The following is an 18,415-nucleotide window of genomic DNA, read 5'->3' as shown; positions in this document are numbered from 1 at the left end:
GTGTGTAAGGGCAGTAGCAAAGGAGTGTATGAGCCGCATATGGAGCAGTGTGTCCCCCAGCCCTGCCTTTTTAAATTGGAATTGTATTAGAAATTCTGCTCACTTCTTCATTGTCTCCCAACTATCGCTTTAATTTGTCTAATACTTAAACCCATGCCTGTGTTGCTTAATTACCAGGCTGCAGGCTCCGCTTATGTAACCATCACATTGTTACTATGACTCGACCAGTGGAGAGATGGAGAAACTGTCTTTCAGAATCATCCCTACCGTCTTTTAGTCTTCTTTTATTGCTTGTTGCTGCTTTCCCCCTAACTCCCTTGCAGAAGCAAAAGATTGAAAGAGAGAGTGAGGGATATCTGTGGTTTTTGGTTATTAGAGGTTTCCTTAGGGAAAAGGAACAAAAACTTTTTTTCTCTCTTTTTTTAGGACGCACCGCCCCACACTTCACATTCCATTCTGGTCACTCAGCATGGGGTCAGAATGTGTGTGGTTGGTGTCTGTGTGTTTTTTGTGTCCCTGCCACCTGGTTGTTTGTCTGTAATCACGGCAAATTTGGAGGGTTGTTATGTAACACCTGATCACATGACACGGCTCCTGTCCTCTAAAAGCCTGTAACTCAGTTGAAGCACTCAGCCATGGACCGTGATGAACTGCTCAGAAACATGCTCAGGTAATCAGTGCAGATCCAGCCATTTTTTTAAACAACCTCCTAATGCAATTATTAACAGACTGCAGACACTAAATTGTAATTATACACTTAAATTATACAATGAAAAGGTGAAAAGTATGTATGGATAGGAAATGGTTATGAATGGTTATGAAATGTCAAGAACAGTCTCGAGCCATTAGAGCAGCAAAAAAAAAAAAAGCTGAAAATCTGCGACCAGATCCAGGACAGCAAAGACTCATTGCACATGTTGCAGATTCTCCAGGCCATCTCAAACTACAGGACTGAGGTCATGGCATAAAGTTTTGGAAAAAATGACATAAATACTGGTTTTCACAAAGTTTGCTGCTTCCGTTTTTATTATGCCAATTTGCATATTCTCCAGAATGTTGTCTGTACCAGGCAGTCATGGAGAGAGGTTCAAGTGTTGTGAACAAGGCTTCAGGAGGCCCAAGAAAGTCCAGCAAGCGCCAGGACTGTCTCCTAATGATGATTCAGCTGCGGAATTGGGGTGCCACCAGTGCAGAGCTTGCTCAGGAATGGCAACAGGCAGGTGTGAGTGCATCTGCATGCACAGTCAGGTGAAAACCTTTGGAGGATGGCCACTTCTCTCCACGAATAACATCAAGAACAGATTGATAATCTGCAAAAACGACAGGGATTGGACTGCTGATTACTGGGGTAAATTAATTTGCTCTGATGAAGCCCCCTTCTGATTGCTTGGGGCATCTGGAAAAAATTTTATTTGGAGAAGAAAAGGTGAGCACTACCTTAAGTCCTGTCTCGTGCCAACAGTAAAGCATGTGTGGGGCTGCTTCTCATCCAAGGGAGTGGGCTCACTCACAATTTTGAACACAGCCATGAATTAAGAATGCTACTAAAACATACTCTGACAGCATTTTCTCCCCACCATCCAAGAACAGTTTGGTGAAGAACAATGCCTTTTCCAGCATGATTGAGCACTGTGGCCAGGAAACTCCCCTGACTTTAATCCAATTGAGAAATTGTGCTAAATCCTCAAGAGGCGGGTGGAAAAACAAAACACCACAAATTCTGAGAAACTCCAAGCACTGATTATGAAGGAATGGGTTGCCATCAGTCAGCATTTGGCTCAGAAGTTGATTGACAGCATGCCAAAACGAATCACAGAGGTCTTGAAAAAAAAGGGCCAACACTGCCAATATTCTTTGCATAATCTTGATCACTTTACTTTCACTTTCATGTTGTGGACCTGCAGACCTCCTTTGAGGACTGTTTTGGCTACCAGCCAGCCAACTTTGCCCACCAGGTACAACCAAATTCATCCCTGCTGACTACTTTTCCATGTGGGCGACCTGGTCTGGCTCTCGACCCAGGATCTCCACCTCCGGATGGAAACACACAAATTGGGTTCTGTTACGAGACGCCACACAACCGTGGTTGTTGCGGCTCCGGACTGTTCTAGTATAAAAAAATTGGTGGTGATTCACTCGCCCTCTCCACACTGCTCTGGATTGGATTTTTTCATCTCCACTTACACACACTCTCTCGTCTGTCTCTTCTTCATTCGTCACACTGTTGAAAGTTCTGACCAGTTGCATCACTGTCTAGTTTGGGAACTGCACCACATTGGACACAAAGATCTGACAGCAGATAGTCAGCACAGCTGAGAAGATAATCAGTGACTGGCTTCTGGATGCAGCATGTTTGGTATATGTCCCTTATACCTCAATAAGGGACATATACCAAACATGCTGCATCCAGAAAACCATCAGCATTGTGAAGGACTCTACACACCCATCATGCACTCTTCACCCTCTTACCATCCAGAAAAAAGTCTGCACTGCCAGACTGTACAATAGCGTCCTACCACAGGCCACCAGACACCTGAACACTCAGGGACTTTCCTCTTTCAATTGACACACACACACACACACACACACAAACACACACACTGTACCTCTTATGTTCAGAACGTACTGCCAAAAGCAGTATTTGCATTTTTTACTTAGCACCTTCATTATTCATTTCACTGGTTTAGCGCTGTTTTGTTTTACATTTACATTTACGGCATTTATCAGACGCCCTTATCCAGAGCGACTTACAATCAGTAGTTACAGGGACAGTCTCCCTGGAGCAACTTAAGGTTAAGTGTCTTGCTCAGGGACACAATGGTAGTAAGTGGGATTTGAACCCGGGTCTTCTGGTACACAGGCGAGCGTCTTAACCACTAGGCTACTACCACCCTTTACTTAAATGTGATCTAGCACTTCCTGTGTCCCATGTCTGCACTTTATGTAGCCTGGTTTGTTGATGTCAATGTTACAGTATGTAGCTTTGTGTAAATGTTACATGTAGCACCTGGTTCCAGAGAAACGTACTGTCTAACATGTATGTAGCTGACAAGACAGTTAAGCTCACTCAAACTTGAACTATTGAAAAGCCTTTTAAGTGGTTGTTTTAATTAGAGTAGAGGGGCTAGTAGGTAGAGGGGCTCTCATCTTTTCAGGCCCTTGGGAGAAGCAGGTTTTGCGGAGCCCCTCAACAACAAACTATTTAGCGTCAAACATTATGACAACATTTGCATTGGTGCGCCTAATTTTTTTCTTAGTTGAACCAGCACAGAAGTTTTTAACATTTAACAACACATTTTTACAGGTTCTCTTTTTCTTTTTAAATAGTTGTGCATATAGGCAATATTGACTTGTAAATAATTAACTAACTATCTGGTTAACAAAGTTCTTTATTTGAGGCACAGTTCGAGTAGAGAGGTAACTTGTTGGTAAAAGTGCTGGAGTTTTAAGGGCTTGGTTTTTATTATCTCGGCCTGATGATCTGTTTGCTGCTACCTGTTGCTGAAAGGCAGCGGGCAGAGGGCACGCTTGGCCAGTACAATTAGCGCTGCATGTAATGTTTTCTGGGTGCATTGTGCCTCTTCAGCATTTAATTTCTCTCATTTTACTCAAACTCGGGCTTGCGCAGTAAATGTGTGGTCAGGTGATGCATTTTGATTAGTGCAAAAATAGATGCTGAGGCCGTGAAGCGGAGGTTAGCTTCAAGCGTTTACATTGTGGTTGCACTGGAGATGATGAGATTTGGTTGACCTGATCATCTGATCAGCAGGTCAATTAAGGCCTTGTTCACATGGATGTCTGAACCAGGTGTTTTTCTGGTGTTTTGTGGCATCAGGTGAGTGCAGACCCATTTTTTCCTGTTCATTGGAGCAAATCAAAGTGGACGTTCATCAGCAGCATTTAGTCAGCTGCGTCAAATAACTGCTGCATGCGATTTCTGCCGAAATCTTGACAAAGTTAAACAGCAATGGGTGAACACAAGCGAAACATCAATCGAACACAGCTACATAGCACAGGAAAAATGCATATGGCTTTCCGAAGGCAAAATGGTTCTACAACTTCATCTGAGTCCAGCTGTGTTTGATTATACCGATTAGACTTTTATTAGGAAAGCCACACACCTAACAGCCCACAATGGATGTCAAAGCAATTGAGAATCATGAGGTCAAAGGAACTACCTGAAGAGCTCAGTATTGTGGCAAGGCACAGATCTGGCCAAGGTTACAAAAAAATTCTGCTGCACTTAAGGTTCCTAAGAGCACGGTAGCCTCCATAATCCTTAAATGAAAGATATTTGGGACAACTACAACCCTTCCTAGAGCTGGCTGTCCGGCCAAACTGAGCTATCAGGGGAGAAGAGCCTTGGTGAGAGAGGTGAAGAAGAACCCAAAGATCACTGTGGCTGAGCTCCAAAGGTGTAGTCGGGAGATGGGAGAAAGTTGTAGACAGTCAACCATCACTGCAAGTGGCCCACAAATGCATCTCCTCAGTGCAAGACACCTGAAAACCCACATGGAAGGTTTACCTTCCAACAAGACAACGACCCTAAGCACACAGCTAAAATAATGAAAGAGTGGCTTCACAACAACTCTGTGACTGTTCTTGAATGGCCCAGCCAGAGCCCTGACTTAAACCCAATTGAGCATCTCTGGAGACCCCTAAAAATGGCTGTCCACCAACAGTCCAACCATTCAACTTGTCAGAACTGGAGAGGATCTGCAGGGAGGAATGGAAAAGGATACCCAAACTTGTTCCATCTTTTCCAAAAAGACTCATGGCTGCATCAGATCTAACGGGTCTGAATACTGAATTTTGATATTTGAATACTGATATATCAGTTTTTGTTTGTTTAAAAAATCTGCAAAAATATAAACAACTCTGTTTTTTCTGTCAATATGGGGTGCTGTGTGTATGAGGAAAATGAGGGGAAAAAATGAAATGATTAAACCAAAGAGTGAACATTTTAAGGGGGTCTGAATACTTTCCGTACTAGTCCAATAGTAATGCATTCACTTTCCCCTCTCGCACTGCTTAAAATGTGTTGTGTATGTGTGTGTGTGTGTGTGAGTGAGGGGGTGAGAGAGGGAAGCTATGTGTAAATTGATAGTGAATGACTTTGCAGAATTTAGTGAGATGAGCCACATGAATATTTACTACAGTAGTGTGAAGAGGGTACAAGAATAAAGTGTTGAGTAGCAGTTTCAGCTCATGGAGGCCATAAGGACAAAGAAGCCAGAGGAAAAGACAAAGGCAGATGCGTGAGATACTCAGGTGCCATTGTTTCTGTATTGGGTGTGTGGGGGGTTTAGAGTAGGCTGTGCTAGCATAAATGTGTAAATTCTGTGTACTGTGTATGTTTGTCCAAGCATATGCATCCTACCTCTTGTGTGTGGGCTGTGTATCTGTGTGTGTTTGTCTGCTGAGTGTATATGTGGGTGTCTCTAAGGTTTTGTTAAAGCTGTTGCTTGGATACATGCGGCATGTATATTGTGCTCCGCCCACAGCCCAGGCTGCAGGCACCCACTCTCTTGCCCTTAGAGACACATAGCCTGGAGTCCCAGTGGCTTCGCTTGTCTAACGTTTACCCCATCCTACCAGTTTCACTGCCACCTTTCACTTGCGTTTCTTTTTCCTCTCTTTTCTTTATGTGTCACTTATCTTTGTATATTACTCTTTGGTTTTGATCAGCCCTTCTGTCCTGTCCTTTTTCAAATGCATTGCAGTTGACCTTTGTGGAAAGGTTATGATGCCATGAGGGTTGTACTGTCACCTGTGATATTTGTCAGGTTTTTTTTTGCTTTTGGAATAGGACAGTTGGATATGTAACAAAATGCAAAAGTGCAGAATCTTCCAGCTCTAGACTAGCAGACACATTTGATTGGGGGAGTATTTTCAGGCTTTGCCATTTTATTAGTTGTGTGGGTGTTTCTGTTTCCTTAGTAACTCTTTGCATCTGTGTGCACAATATATTTTTTTGTGCGCAATTTCAGGATTTCATTTCAGATACAGGCATCTGGCATTAAATACTTTGAATTCATTGCATTAAAAAAATTGTGTTTATCATTGGAACAAACATAATACTGTCTGCCTCACCCTTACCCTTCTGACAAAAAAGTATCAATGGAAATCAACCTTCAGCAACCAACAACCTTATGATTACAGGGCTGCTTTCTTAACCGCTAGGCCATCACTGCCCCAATCAACCCAGATCTGGATTTGGAGTCAAACAAACAAAATAAATGCTCTATAGGCTGATCCAACTTTGATATAATTTTCTTAAAACAAGTCAAATTGAGACCCAGTACTGTGTGTGGCCTCCACATGCCTGTATGACCTCCCTACAATGACTGGGCACGCTCCTGATGAGGTGGCAAATTCTAGCATTGTCTTTTAGGAGGAACCCAGGGCCAACAGCATATGGTGTAACAAGGTCTAACATATGGTCTGAGGATCTCATCTTAGTACCTAATGGCAGTCAGGCTGCCTCTGCCGAGCACATGGAGGGCTGTGACCCCGGAGGTAGCGGTCCTGCTGCTGGGTTGTTTCCCTCCTATGGCCTCCTCCACATCTCCTGATATACTGGCATGTCTCCTAGTAGCGTCTTCATGCTCTGGACAGTACTCTGACAGATACAGCAAACCTTCTTGCCACAGCTCGCATTGATGTGAAATCCTGGATGAGATGCAGCACCTGAGCCACTTGTGTGGGTTGTAGAGTCAGTCTCATGCTACCACTAGTGTGGAAAACATCAGCCAGAAAGCATAGGAACTGAGAGTGGCCTGTGGTCACCACCTGCAGAACCCCTTCTTTATTGGGGATGTCTTGCTTATTGCCAGTAATTTCCACCTGTTGTCTATTCCATTTGCTCAACAGCATGGGAAATTGTCAATCAGTGTTGCTTCTTAAGTGGACAGTTTGATTTTACAGAAGTGTGTTTGACTTGGAGCTACATTGTGTTTTTTAAGCGTTCCCTATATTTTTTGAGCAGTGTATATGGTGAATAAAAGAAAGTGTGTGTACAAAGCATGATGCAATGCATTGCATTTTGCTGTGCAAAAGGATATTGTGAAAGCGAGCATTTCAGCCAGCAAAATTCTATATGGACTGGACAATCTTGTTCATGGTATGCAAATGTATTGGGGACATTATTACGTATGTGATTTGAATGAGAAGAAAGCTCTATCTAAGCTCTCTACCTAACAGAGCACTTCTACCTCACACGGTTCATCTGTCCGTCACCGTCTATTGGTAACCTAGTGTGCTTCTGCAGCACCGTTATCAGTCACTTTCTGTCTCTTCTCCTTCCCCTCTCTGTCCGATCAGTCGTCCGGTGATCCACCTCCAGCACCGTCACTCTCTCTTAATGCTCATCATTCTGCTGTCAGCTTAAAGACTCAAATTTCAAGGCTAGTGCTGACTGTTGGTTTTCAGTGTTATATAAAGGTTTCCTTTTTTCCGCTTGCTCCTGAACAAAACCATTGTCATGGATAAACACATAAAGCCTCTAAGATTAAAGGTGAAATGTTCTCTATTGCACAGATAATAATAATAATAATACATATTGCCTGAGCTGCCCTTCCTCCCCAAACTCATCTGTTTTTTAACATGCAGAACGGCAGCATGCCCTAATTAATGCTAACGCTAATCAACCTCCTGCCTCTGCGGTAAAAGATCCTGTTCACAGATAACACCCAGAGAGTCCCTGCGATGAATAATGTCAGGAGGGAAAGGTGAGAGAAAGAGGGAGAGCAACTGAGGGAGGGCGGGGCCGAAACCGAGACAACAAGGCCAGAGTGAGGGTATGATCTAATGGGAAACTCAAGACTCCCAGTCTCTTCCTGCAAAACGTGTCCAACCTCGAGAGGGTTACCTGAAGTGATATCACTACCTGGCTCTGCTTACGTATGCATGCTCAGAGCTTCTCAATGACCGCTGCTTTTCCCATTACCCAGAAGGCCATGAGTTTAGCCATGCTGCTCTCAGTATCGGTAAAAAATGGATGCATTCAGAAAAGAACTCTCAGGGAAAACTGAGTGAGACACAGAATAAACAAATATGCTGATAGATGGGGCGAGAGAAAGCAATGGGGGCCTGAGCATTAATAAGATGGGGAGGAGGGAGGGATGAAGATAGCGAGATAAAGAGAGACCGAGGTGCTGAAGCCGAACCACAGCTCGGTCCTCCCCGCTATTTACGAATAACTGCATGAATAAGAGATGAGGCTGCAGGCCTGCTGTTGTCTTTAATCACACCAACACACACACACACACACACACATACACACACACTCACTCACACAAACCCACTCATAATCAGTTGCTTTTGTTTGGAAAAGAGCGTTAATTGGCAGATGTTTATTCTCAACATGCAGGTCAGAAAAGCATGGAAGGCCCTTTTTTTTTTTTTTTTACATGAGCAGTTTTCCCAGGGATTTTTCATCCGTCGTAAGATGGAGAACTGAGACGGTAGCGCACACCATGCACCACCATGAGTGTGTAATGACAGTCCGTCTCCTTGGACCACCATGCTGCAACATTCATTTGCGGCAGAGTTGAATCTGATTGGAATCCTTATTGGGCGTTCTGTCTGCAGGCTGGGTGTGCGATTGGATTTTCATGTATATCATAATGCGTGAAGAGGCGAATACTGATGAGTGTGCGTGTGTGTGTCGGTCTGTCCGTCAGACGTTTATCTCTCAGCCCCCGCTGTGTGTTTGGTCCCGGTTGGCTAAGCAGCTAATCCACATAGCGTCTCACCTCTGTTGGGACTTGGAGTGTTTGCTACCACATCACCTTCTCTTCTTTTTATCAGCATTGTACAGCCTGCCTCCTGCTAGAGCTCATACTAACCTCTGAAGGGTAAATGAAGGGTGCTGCTGTAGTGTATCATGGGACACTGCAGAATGCACAGACCTTCTTAAACGCCTTAGCTAACATCTGTGTGGGTGTGTAAATGCCCATGTTGTGTGTTATGACCCACAAACACACTGTCCATTTTTGCTTTCAGGAACCAGAAGCCGCCTACTAGACACCCAGCTCTGAAGTTGTCTGCTGCAGGGCTTTCATCCTCCAGCATACTCAGTGTGGGTCATGGGAAATCAGGGCCCCATATGGAACAAATCAGTGTTTAAAATTGACTAGAGATGGGAAAAAGGCCCCGGTACATATCGTTTATACCGTGTCAGGCTATGTAGGTCAGGAGTGCATGTCCAGTGTACTCTTTGTGTGTTACTGTGCGTGATGTCTTTCTTATCCGATCAGAGTCTGTATTGGCAGAAAGACTGTGAATGTGGAGTTTTGATTTTCTGTCTTCTACCTTTTTATTTTTTTAAGTTTCTGTTGGATGTGTGTGTGTGTGGGAGGGTGGATTTGTGTGTGTAGATGCTTGGGTTTAGTTGGCAAGGAACATATAATGAAGGACAGACAGAAATAGAGAGATGAAGTTGAGGAAGAAAATGTAGGAGAATGAGGAACTCACTCGAAGTTGAAGGATTGAGGATTTGTGGGAGTGTTGTTTATCTAGACTATAAAAAATGAACACCCACTTATGTTTTATTTTGACTGTAAAAATGATTTAATCATAGCTTACCAGTTGCATTTTACCAAATACAGTGACATATCATCTAAAAACATTCTGGTATATTTGTGTATTAAGTTGTAGTTGTATGGCGTTTAGCATTTAGAAGGGAGTAAAGCTGCTTCATGACTTCCAGTGATGGCAGCAGATAAATATTTAATACCTTGCAGTGAAGAAGAAAAACTCAGGGAAATATTGGAATGAGGGATATAAGAAGGGTATACAAATATACAAATATATGAGTAATTGGCTTCCAGGTAACAATGCTGTAATTAAAGACTGATAGCTGATGAATAGTTGTTCAGTAAATTCTGAATATAGGGAAGAATTGTAGCATTTATTTAGCTACTGTAAAAGAATATCTGGAAGTTTAGTATTTGACTAAAATGTCCATGAATTGTATGAATGAGGTTTAAGTCCAGCTTCTAGTTAAATAGTTACTATTTTCTGCACCACGCATGAACTAATACTATAAATGTGTGCAGGAATTTCTCATATTCTAATTGCTAGTGTTGTGGCACTTTAATAAATTATGTGCAATGGCAGCAATCCCATACCGAAAACTAACCCTGTATTGTGGGATACAGATTCATGATGATGTAGGGGTGGTAGTAACCTAGGGGTGACACACTCGCCTATAAACCAGAAGACCCAGGTTCAAGTCCCGCTTACTACCATTGTGTCCCTGAGCAAGACACTTAACCCTACGTTGCTCCAGGGGGACTGACCCTGTAACTCCAGGGGGACTGTCCATGTAACTTCTGATTGTAAGTCGCTCTGGATAAGGAGGTCTGATAAATGCTGTAAATGTAAATGTAGTTGTGTTAGTTGTAGTTATGAAGTAGACTGCCCTGTGCATTTCATTATATGAAGCTTATGTTGGCCACATCTGACCCACAGTCATGTAGAATAGTGGCAATTTTGTTCATTATTAGTATTTCAGCCATTCATATTTTGTGGATGGATCATTTTATGTAGTCGATTTTTCATAAAGAGTTGAATGTGTCAGTGGAGAACATAAATGTCATGCAGAATGTAGATCTGATCTGTATTGGCTTGTTATCGACCAGCATCAGAGAAAAAATTCCACATCTCTCTCTCTCTCTCTCTCTCTCTCTCTCACACACACACACACACACACACACAAACACACACAGATGGCCAGTATGCCAATGTGGCTTAAAATACCACAGAGACAGTGAGCCAGCAGGGTTGCACACAATCATACAAGCTTTAGAAGATAGAAGTGCATCAGTCAGCTACCCTCAGGGTGAGCACAAGGGTCCCTCTGTTTACCACTCCCTCCCTCACCCTCACTCCCTTAATCCATCACTCTCTCCCTCACTCATAAATTGCATTTACATTTACAGCATTTATCAGACGCCCTTATCCAGTAGTTACAGGGACAAGGTTAACACTTAGGGTTAAGTGTCTTGCTCTTGGTAGTAAGTGGGATTCGAACCCGGGTCTTCTGGTTCATAGGCGAGTGTGTTACCCACTAGGCTACTACCACCCTAAATTGAATCATAAACGGTAGATCTATGCTGTATATAATTTGCAAAGTAAATTTAAATAGAACTGTTTTTGAAAGTAACATGTTTCCATAACAAAGGCACTGCAGCAGGAATTATAATACATTATAATACATTTTATACAGATACATCAACATATAGCACAACCATATACCAGATAAAACAATACCTGGCCAATTCTACTGAAAGTGAAATACCAGGTATTTGTATGATGCGAGTATGTATGATGTGATTTTATAATTTTTTTCTGTATTTAGCAGTAGAGTTTACATTACATCTGCGCAGCGGATATTTCTGCAGTAGATACAATCAAATATATAATCAAATTTAATATAATCAAATAAAATAATCAAAATCTCTCCCGTTGGCCACATTTATATCACATACCATTTACACTGTTTAAATCGTGCTACCCTAGTCTCTGTCACTCTTTCTCTTGCTCACTCCTTCATTCACGTCCTCTCACTCCTTCACTCCCTCTGTCTTACTCCTTCACTCCTTGCCTCACTCCCTCTCTCTTACTCCGTCACTGCTGGTTTCACTCACTCAATCTCTTACTCACTTACTCACTCAGTCCCCCACTCAATAATAGGGCATACATTGTACCCCAAAACAAAACAGTTGTTCATCACAAAGCACAATGATAGACAGTTGTGCTGCTTATTAGACAATTGTGTTTCTAAACAATTCATATCACAGGTGGGACTGAACATTTTTTTGGAAACACATTTTTTTTTTTTGGAATCCAGTGTTCACAGATCGCTGCCATCTGTTCTGCATATTACTCAAAAAATGCTTAACTCGTCAGAAGGCTGAGAATGGCCTGAGGTGTGGTGTGTCTGCAATGGACGTTTGTCTTATTGTATGTAGCTATTTACACATTTATGGTTCATTGTCCACACAAAACTGATGAAACTAGGGTGTGTGTTTTTCTGTCTGTAAAGTATGTTCTCTCAAGGGCAGTAAAGAACTCTTAATGGCGACTGCATGTGTTTTCACACTGATTGGAGAATACTCATCAGTGGACACACTGCGAACGTGTGTGAGCTTTAATCACTCTACTGTCCCCAATATTGTGCCCGCTGTTGAGGAGAGACTGGGGTTCCCTCAGAGTTTTAATGGCACACATGTACTGTTGACATGGTGGATCCCGTTAAGACTGGGCACATGTGATGACGGTTGCCAGAGCTCTTATTGCGGACCATGCCCCCTTGATTCTCTGCACTGGACATCCTCCCTATTCAAGTTATGTGTTTGTCCATTTAAAGTGTTTGTGGTACTGATCCATGTCTGAGTCGTCTTCCTGTTTTCTGTGTCGTGACAACTGTTTTCAAATGACAATCTGGTTTAAACTGTGCAATCTGCTTTTTTTTGCTTAAATGCATAGAAAATGTACCTTTAATTTCTGCAACAAAAATAAAGCATAATTCAATGGTCCTCAAATGATTGAAAATGGTAATTGCCTTTGTTTAATGAGATAATTTTTTAAGTAGATTAAGGATTAAGCATAGAAGAGCTTAATTATGTAGAGGTAGTTCTACATTTATATGTTTTACATATTTTCTACATCTTTTACTATATACCTCTCTTTCTTCTTTTTTTGTATTTCTTGCTCTGTTTTACTTTGTATTGTGCATTTATTTGCATGAGTGTTTTTTTCAAACTATGAACATGATTCTTTACAATTTATGTTTTTAATTGTGAGGAATAATAGACAAATGAGGTCAAGGGGAGAATTTGCTTCTATTTTAAAGTCTTCAATTCTGTCTTTAGCAACTCTCTATCTCACTGCTCTCCACCCGATCATCAAGTGTTTTAGCAGAGAGTTTTATGAGCAGCATTTACAATTATACTGATTACAGAATGGTTTTGCTTTTGTTCTGCTTACACACACACACACACACACACACACACAATTATTTTTATTATACCCATATCACCATTCTGTCTGGTCATCTATTTTTTTACTTTAGGTATAGAAAGAAACGTATCAGAAACATACAGTGGGTATGGAAAATATTCAGACCTTCTTAAATTTTTTACTCATTGTTATATTTCAGCCCTCCTCATTAATGTACACACAACAGGCTGGGCCATTCAAGAGCAGTAATGGAGTTATGTAATTTTTATTTTTTTTTTACGATATGACAAAGAATGAAAAAATTTAACTGGGTCTGAATACTTGCCATACCCACTGGTTTATGAAAACTAAAATTTCATGTAATTAATAAAATTATTTTAAATTGTGAAAACAAATTAGAAATGTGGTAGTAGTCAAGTGAGTTACGCATTCACCCATGAACCAGAAGACCACAAAGTCACAGGTTCAAAAAAACTTACTACCATTACTCTGGACAAGGGTGTCTGTTAAATGCCATGTGTAAAAGGTTACTGACACTTGTTTCTTGCAAATTAACCATTTTGGTGCTACAAACAGCTGTTTGTCGATTTTAAATGCTATTTCAGGACTATTCGCACCATAAAAGACAATGTGCACCATCATTTCGGCTAATCATTGCTACTTCATTGTGCATGCAGTGTTATCCAGTGCTTGCTCAGTGTGCTTTACCAATGTTTTGTATAGTTTTGTAATGTCTTGTGTAGTTTTATGTAGTTTTGTTGCCCTTGTCCCATGTCACTTATTTATGTACTGTCAAGGACCTACACTGTCCTGTTGTTATTGTTGGTCTTATGCATGCACCTTTTTAAATCACTTGCACTGCCCTGCACTCTCCTGCAACTGTGGCATAAGAATTTCACTATATTGCAAAATGTATGCAACAGTAAAAGTTGAAATTTGTTTCTCATAGTGTGACATGACGTCCATATGACTCAATGCTCAGATTCAACAAAAATATCTTAAAAGTGGAAATATATTTGTCAGAGTGTCCCAGCTGGTAAAACTTTGGAGAATGGAGAACTGGAACATGGTCCACTGTGCTAAAAGTGAAGAGAGCAAGAGAGAGCGGATTGACTTTGTGCACAAATGAGCTATTATAAGATGAAGGTGGTGACTTTAATTAAGGCCTGCTTTCACTCTTTCACCTTTTCTTGTGTGTGAAGTGACAATCGTGACTTTACAGCCCACATGCTGACAGACCTCTTCTTCAATACACATCATACACACACACATATTCACAGAGGGGGAGAGAAAAAAACATCCAGCATTATCACACCAACCAGCAGCCAGTATCGACTGCAGAGCAAGTTGCTATGGAAACCCCCGGAAGCCTAGAGGGAGGGGGCCATCATTAATTGGAGGCAATGAGAGGCACAGATGAAAAGAGAGAGGGAGAGAGACAGAAAGTATCTGGCCTACTGGGGAGCTGGTTTGATTGGTTAAAGTTCTTTTTTTTTTACTCGTGAGTGGACTTTTCTCCCGATGCTGAGGTGTTTTGTGATGTGTCCTCTGCTTTGTTTCCTTGCTTGAGGATTAATGGAAATCTGTCAGCCGGCCTGTGTGGCCATGAAGCCATGAAGGCACCGTTGTGGTAATGATCGCAGCAGAGGACCGGAGTCACCGCCTAATCATCACCCAGGCCTCCCCAGCCATGTGTATAAACACCATTGATTATTATTTTTTGGTGGCAGAAGGGGTGTGTGTGTGTGTGTGTGTGTGTGGGGGGGGGGTAGAGTGTGTAGTGAGTAGATTATGGGTTAGGGCTAGGTTTTTATATATAATAGATGTTATACAGTTAATACCATTTCAAACTGTGAAATTAGCAGCTTGGTTTACATCCGTTTTCTCAGACTGCACAGCTGGTGGTACAGTTAATGATCAACCACGATGATCAAGTGTGTGTGTGTCTGAGGAATGCTGGTAAAGCTTGAATGCACAGCACTGACTTGGGAGAATAATCTCTGACCTTCAGTTAAAACATTTAATGCTGACTGTTCCACTCAGGACTGGTCAAAATGTGGACTTGTGAAAAAAGTGTCTGTTTCCTTGAAACTGTGGTGCAAAGATATTATTGATGTTACCTCACCCATCTCTCACTCTCTCTCTCACACACACACACACACACACAGTCACTCAGACACACATTTCTAACCTAGGATTGCTGAACCATATGTTCGGTCGCTCCAGGTTCAAATTAAAATTAAAAAACAATTTTCAGTGAAGAGGAGTAAGAGCCTTTTTGAGACTGAAAATAAGTGGGAAATGGACAGTTTTTGGATATCCACTGTGTCTTTTTAAACCTGAATACACAAAAATTGAGATTGTGCTTTGATGTGTGTGATGTGCTTGGTTTTGAGGTGTACAGATAAAGGGTAATCAACTAAAATATTGAATCTGATGTCTGTTCTATGCTCTACTTGCATGTTTGTGCCAATGACCTGCAGCTATCTGTGGTTCTGGACCATGTGTTTTAAGAAACCCTGTACTTGTTCAGTCATGTTCTGAACTCTTCATGATCAGGGACTGTAAACTATGTTAATATGGGTTTCACAGCATATGCTGTTTTATTTGAACTCATGTATGTACTTAGATAACAAAAATATTTTAGATTGTGTCTGTAGAGCAGTCATCTTGCCAGACAAACTTATAAGTGGGAGAATCAGGTATATAATACAGGAGAAATTGATTGTCTTGGCGTATGAATAGTGTATGTATGGAGCTGTATGCTGTGTGGTAGTGTAGTTGAGGTGGCAGAATGTTACAGCAGTGGAAAGTATTTCTGAGGCAACTGAGCTTTAGTCGTATTTACTCCTTTTAGAAATTGGTATTGGGGCCACCGAGTCTACTGTTGAAATTGGGAGATCAGTCATTTACAGACTGTGTATATGGACGTCGGTTTATGGACTTCAGTGTAAAGTGTGTTGATGATGCCTGTCAGGAATGATGTTCCTGACAGGCAGGCAGCAGCAGTGTTTCTTCTGATCCAGCAAATGTTTGGCAATCAAGCATCTTACCAAAGATTGTCACAGGGACACAGTTGGGTGAAGTTAAAATCCTTCAGAGGCTGAGCAGAGTGAGAGAAAGTCAAGGTAGGGAAAGGAAGACAAAGGAAATATACCAGAGATCCTTGCAGCAGTCATGTTGCAGAAGTTGTCCCTGTAGCACAGCTATGCAGTGGGTTGTATAGGCAGCAGTTATGTAATACATTTGAGATTTTTGCTTTTATCTCATTTCCCTTCATTACGCTACTTGGAAGCATGAATAAATGTAATCAGCATGAGAATGACAGATGTGTTAATGACATTTTTTGCCCATGAGTTCTTCCCCTGACTGAAAACGGGAGAGCTCTCCACAATTGTGTGCTTTTTGGCCCATTGTCTTGTGCCACTGCAGTCAAGGACTCTTCATCAATTTAATGACTGTAGACAGAGGAGATACACGTCCTGCTCCTGTGACAACGTAAGAGACTACAATAGCCCCATGTTGTGTGTGTGTGTGTGTGTGTGTGTAAATGGAATAGGTACTGCATTAGTTCATACACATTTTAACATCAGTATTTTCCACTCTATATCTGGTAGTTGTGTACCCCGGCTTCACTGGGTGTTTCGGCCATTTATCACAATTTTTCACATTTATCGGCCATGTTGCATGGTAGAACAAGGTCATTTGGCAGCCCATACAGCCACAGTTTCAGCCACAGCTAGTGGTTGCTTCTTTTAGCGATTTTAGCAATACCTACCAAAATTTTAAGATAATAAAGATATTTTAAACATAAAAGATAAGCTCAATAAACATGTTCATGTTTTTGCTATCTCAGCTTATGCATTCTAATAGACAGATCCATTACAGACAGCTTGTGCAGACACACTCTCACATTATTGTTCTGTCAGCAGAAGCCAGAGGAAGAGCAACATCTTTTTTCAAAATCTGGTTAATAAGTATACAATGAAAGTGGCTAACTCTAGAGACATGCACACACACACAGGTCTTTCTGAGGACCATGACAAATATGTGTGTGTACAGTACAGGCCAAAAGTTTGGACACACCTTCTCATTTAATGTGTTTTCTTTATTTTCATGACCATTTACATTGGTTTATTTTCACTGAAGGCATCAAAACTATGAATGAACACATGTGGAGTTATGTACTTATGTCACCGGACCTGAACCCAATCGAGATGGTTTGGGGTGATCTGGACCGCAGAGTGAAGGCAAAGGGGCCAACAAGTGCTAAACACCTCTGGGAACTCCTTCAAGACTGTTGGAAAACCATTTCAGGTGATGACCTCTTGAAGCTCATCGAGAGAATGCCAAGAGTGTGCAAAGCAGTAATCAGAGCAAAGGGCATGCCTTTATTTAACAGTTTGTGCAGACCAATCATTAACCGCACAAGCTCGACCCAACCTGAGCCTATCTAAAATGATAGAAATTTACCTGACAATAACAACTGTTTACATGCCTTTTAATACTGTGGTTAAAACCAATGCTACACCTAAACATAATAATGAATTAATAAAACATTTTATTAATTGAGACACTCTCAGGTCTTTGAGAATGTATTCACACACATTATATATGGTGTCAAAACAAAAAGTGAGTACATCACTCACATTTTGTAAATATTTTATTAGATCTTTCCTTGGTACAATGCTGTAGATATGAAACTTTGATACAATGTAAAGTAGTCAGTGTACAGCTTATATAACAGTGTAAATTTGCTGTCCCCTCAAAATAACTAAACACACAGCAATTAATTTCTAAACTGCTGCCAAAGAAAGTGAGTCACGAGACAGGGGCTTATCACATGGAGCACACGACAGGGGAAACATCACCAACCAACGACTGGATGGCGAGCAAAAACACTAACAGGGCAGCCTTATACAGGCAGACACAGGTGAAAACAATCAGGAAATAACCCAGGACAAACAGGGAACTCTGGTCCGATTCCCGCATCCGGAGGAGCCCTTTCCAGACTGGAACCTGACATTCTCTCTGTGCAGTATTGCAATGACCTGTATTCCACCCATATCACCACCCTGATGGGCTTAGTCTGCAATTCCAACAATGGATTTAAGAGATCAACAGATTTCAATCTGCATTGCTTAGGTTTTCATGCAAGCAGCCGATAATATGCAGGGTTTTTCTAGGTCATACTAGACCTTCACTGGTCATAAATGTGACGGTTCAAATCCTCCACCAGTGTTTGGAGAGATGTATCTTCAGCAGTTTAAGATGTTGTCCAGGAGTGATGTGGGGCCGTCTTTACCATGGCCGTGGTTCACTGCATGGGGGCATCAGATTTCATGGTCGTCAGCAAATGGGTCAGTACCAGCAGGATCAGTCAGACAAGAGGAGAAGGCAAAAACGTTGGCGAGGTAAAAAGAGTCACATGCAAAAACCTTTACAT

At 41.6% G+C, this 18,415-nt stretch overlaps 1 protein-coding gene and 1 long non-coding RNA gene across 2 annotated transcripts in view; both read left to right on the top strand.

Annotated features, from left to right (window-relative positions):
• The window catches only part of ece2a (endothelin converting enzyme 2a), an 81,701-nt gene that overhangs the window by 44,574 nt on the left and 18,712 nt on the right, over window positions 1-18,415 (top strand). The window lies entirely within an intron of this gene.
• On the top strand, window positions 13,958-17,177 carry LOC114787600 (uncharacterized). Its single transcript, XR_003749426.1, has 3 exons — window positions 13,958-14,663; window positions 16,402-16,467; window positions 17,119-17,177. It is a non-coding gene; the product is annotated as an uncharacterized LOC114787600 (long non-coding RNA).

This window comes from Denticeps clupeoides, chromosome 4, assembly GCF_900700375.1.
Source record: "Denticeps clupeoides chromosome 4, fDenClu1.1, whole genome shotgun sequence".
Lineage (NCBI taxonomy): Eukaryota > Metazoa > Chordata > Actinopteri > Clupeiformes > Denticipitidae > Denticeps > Denticeps clupeoides.
Note: the sequence above shows the minus strand (reverse complement) of the source record. Positions and strands in the feature narration are given on the sequence as shown.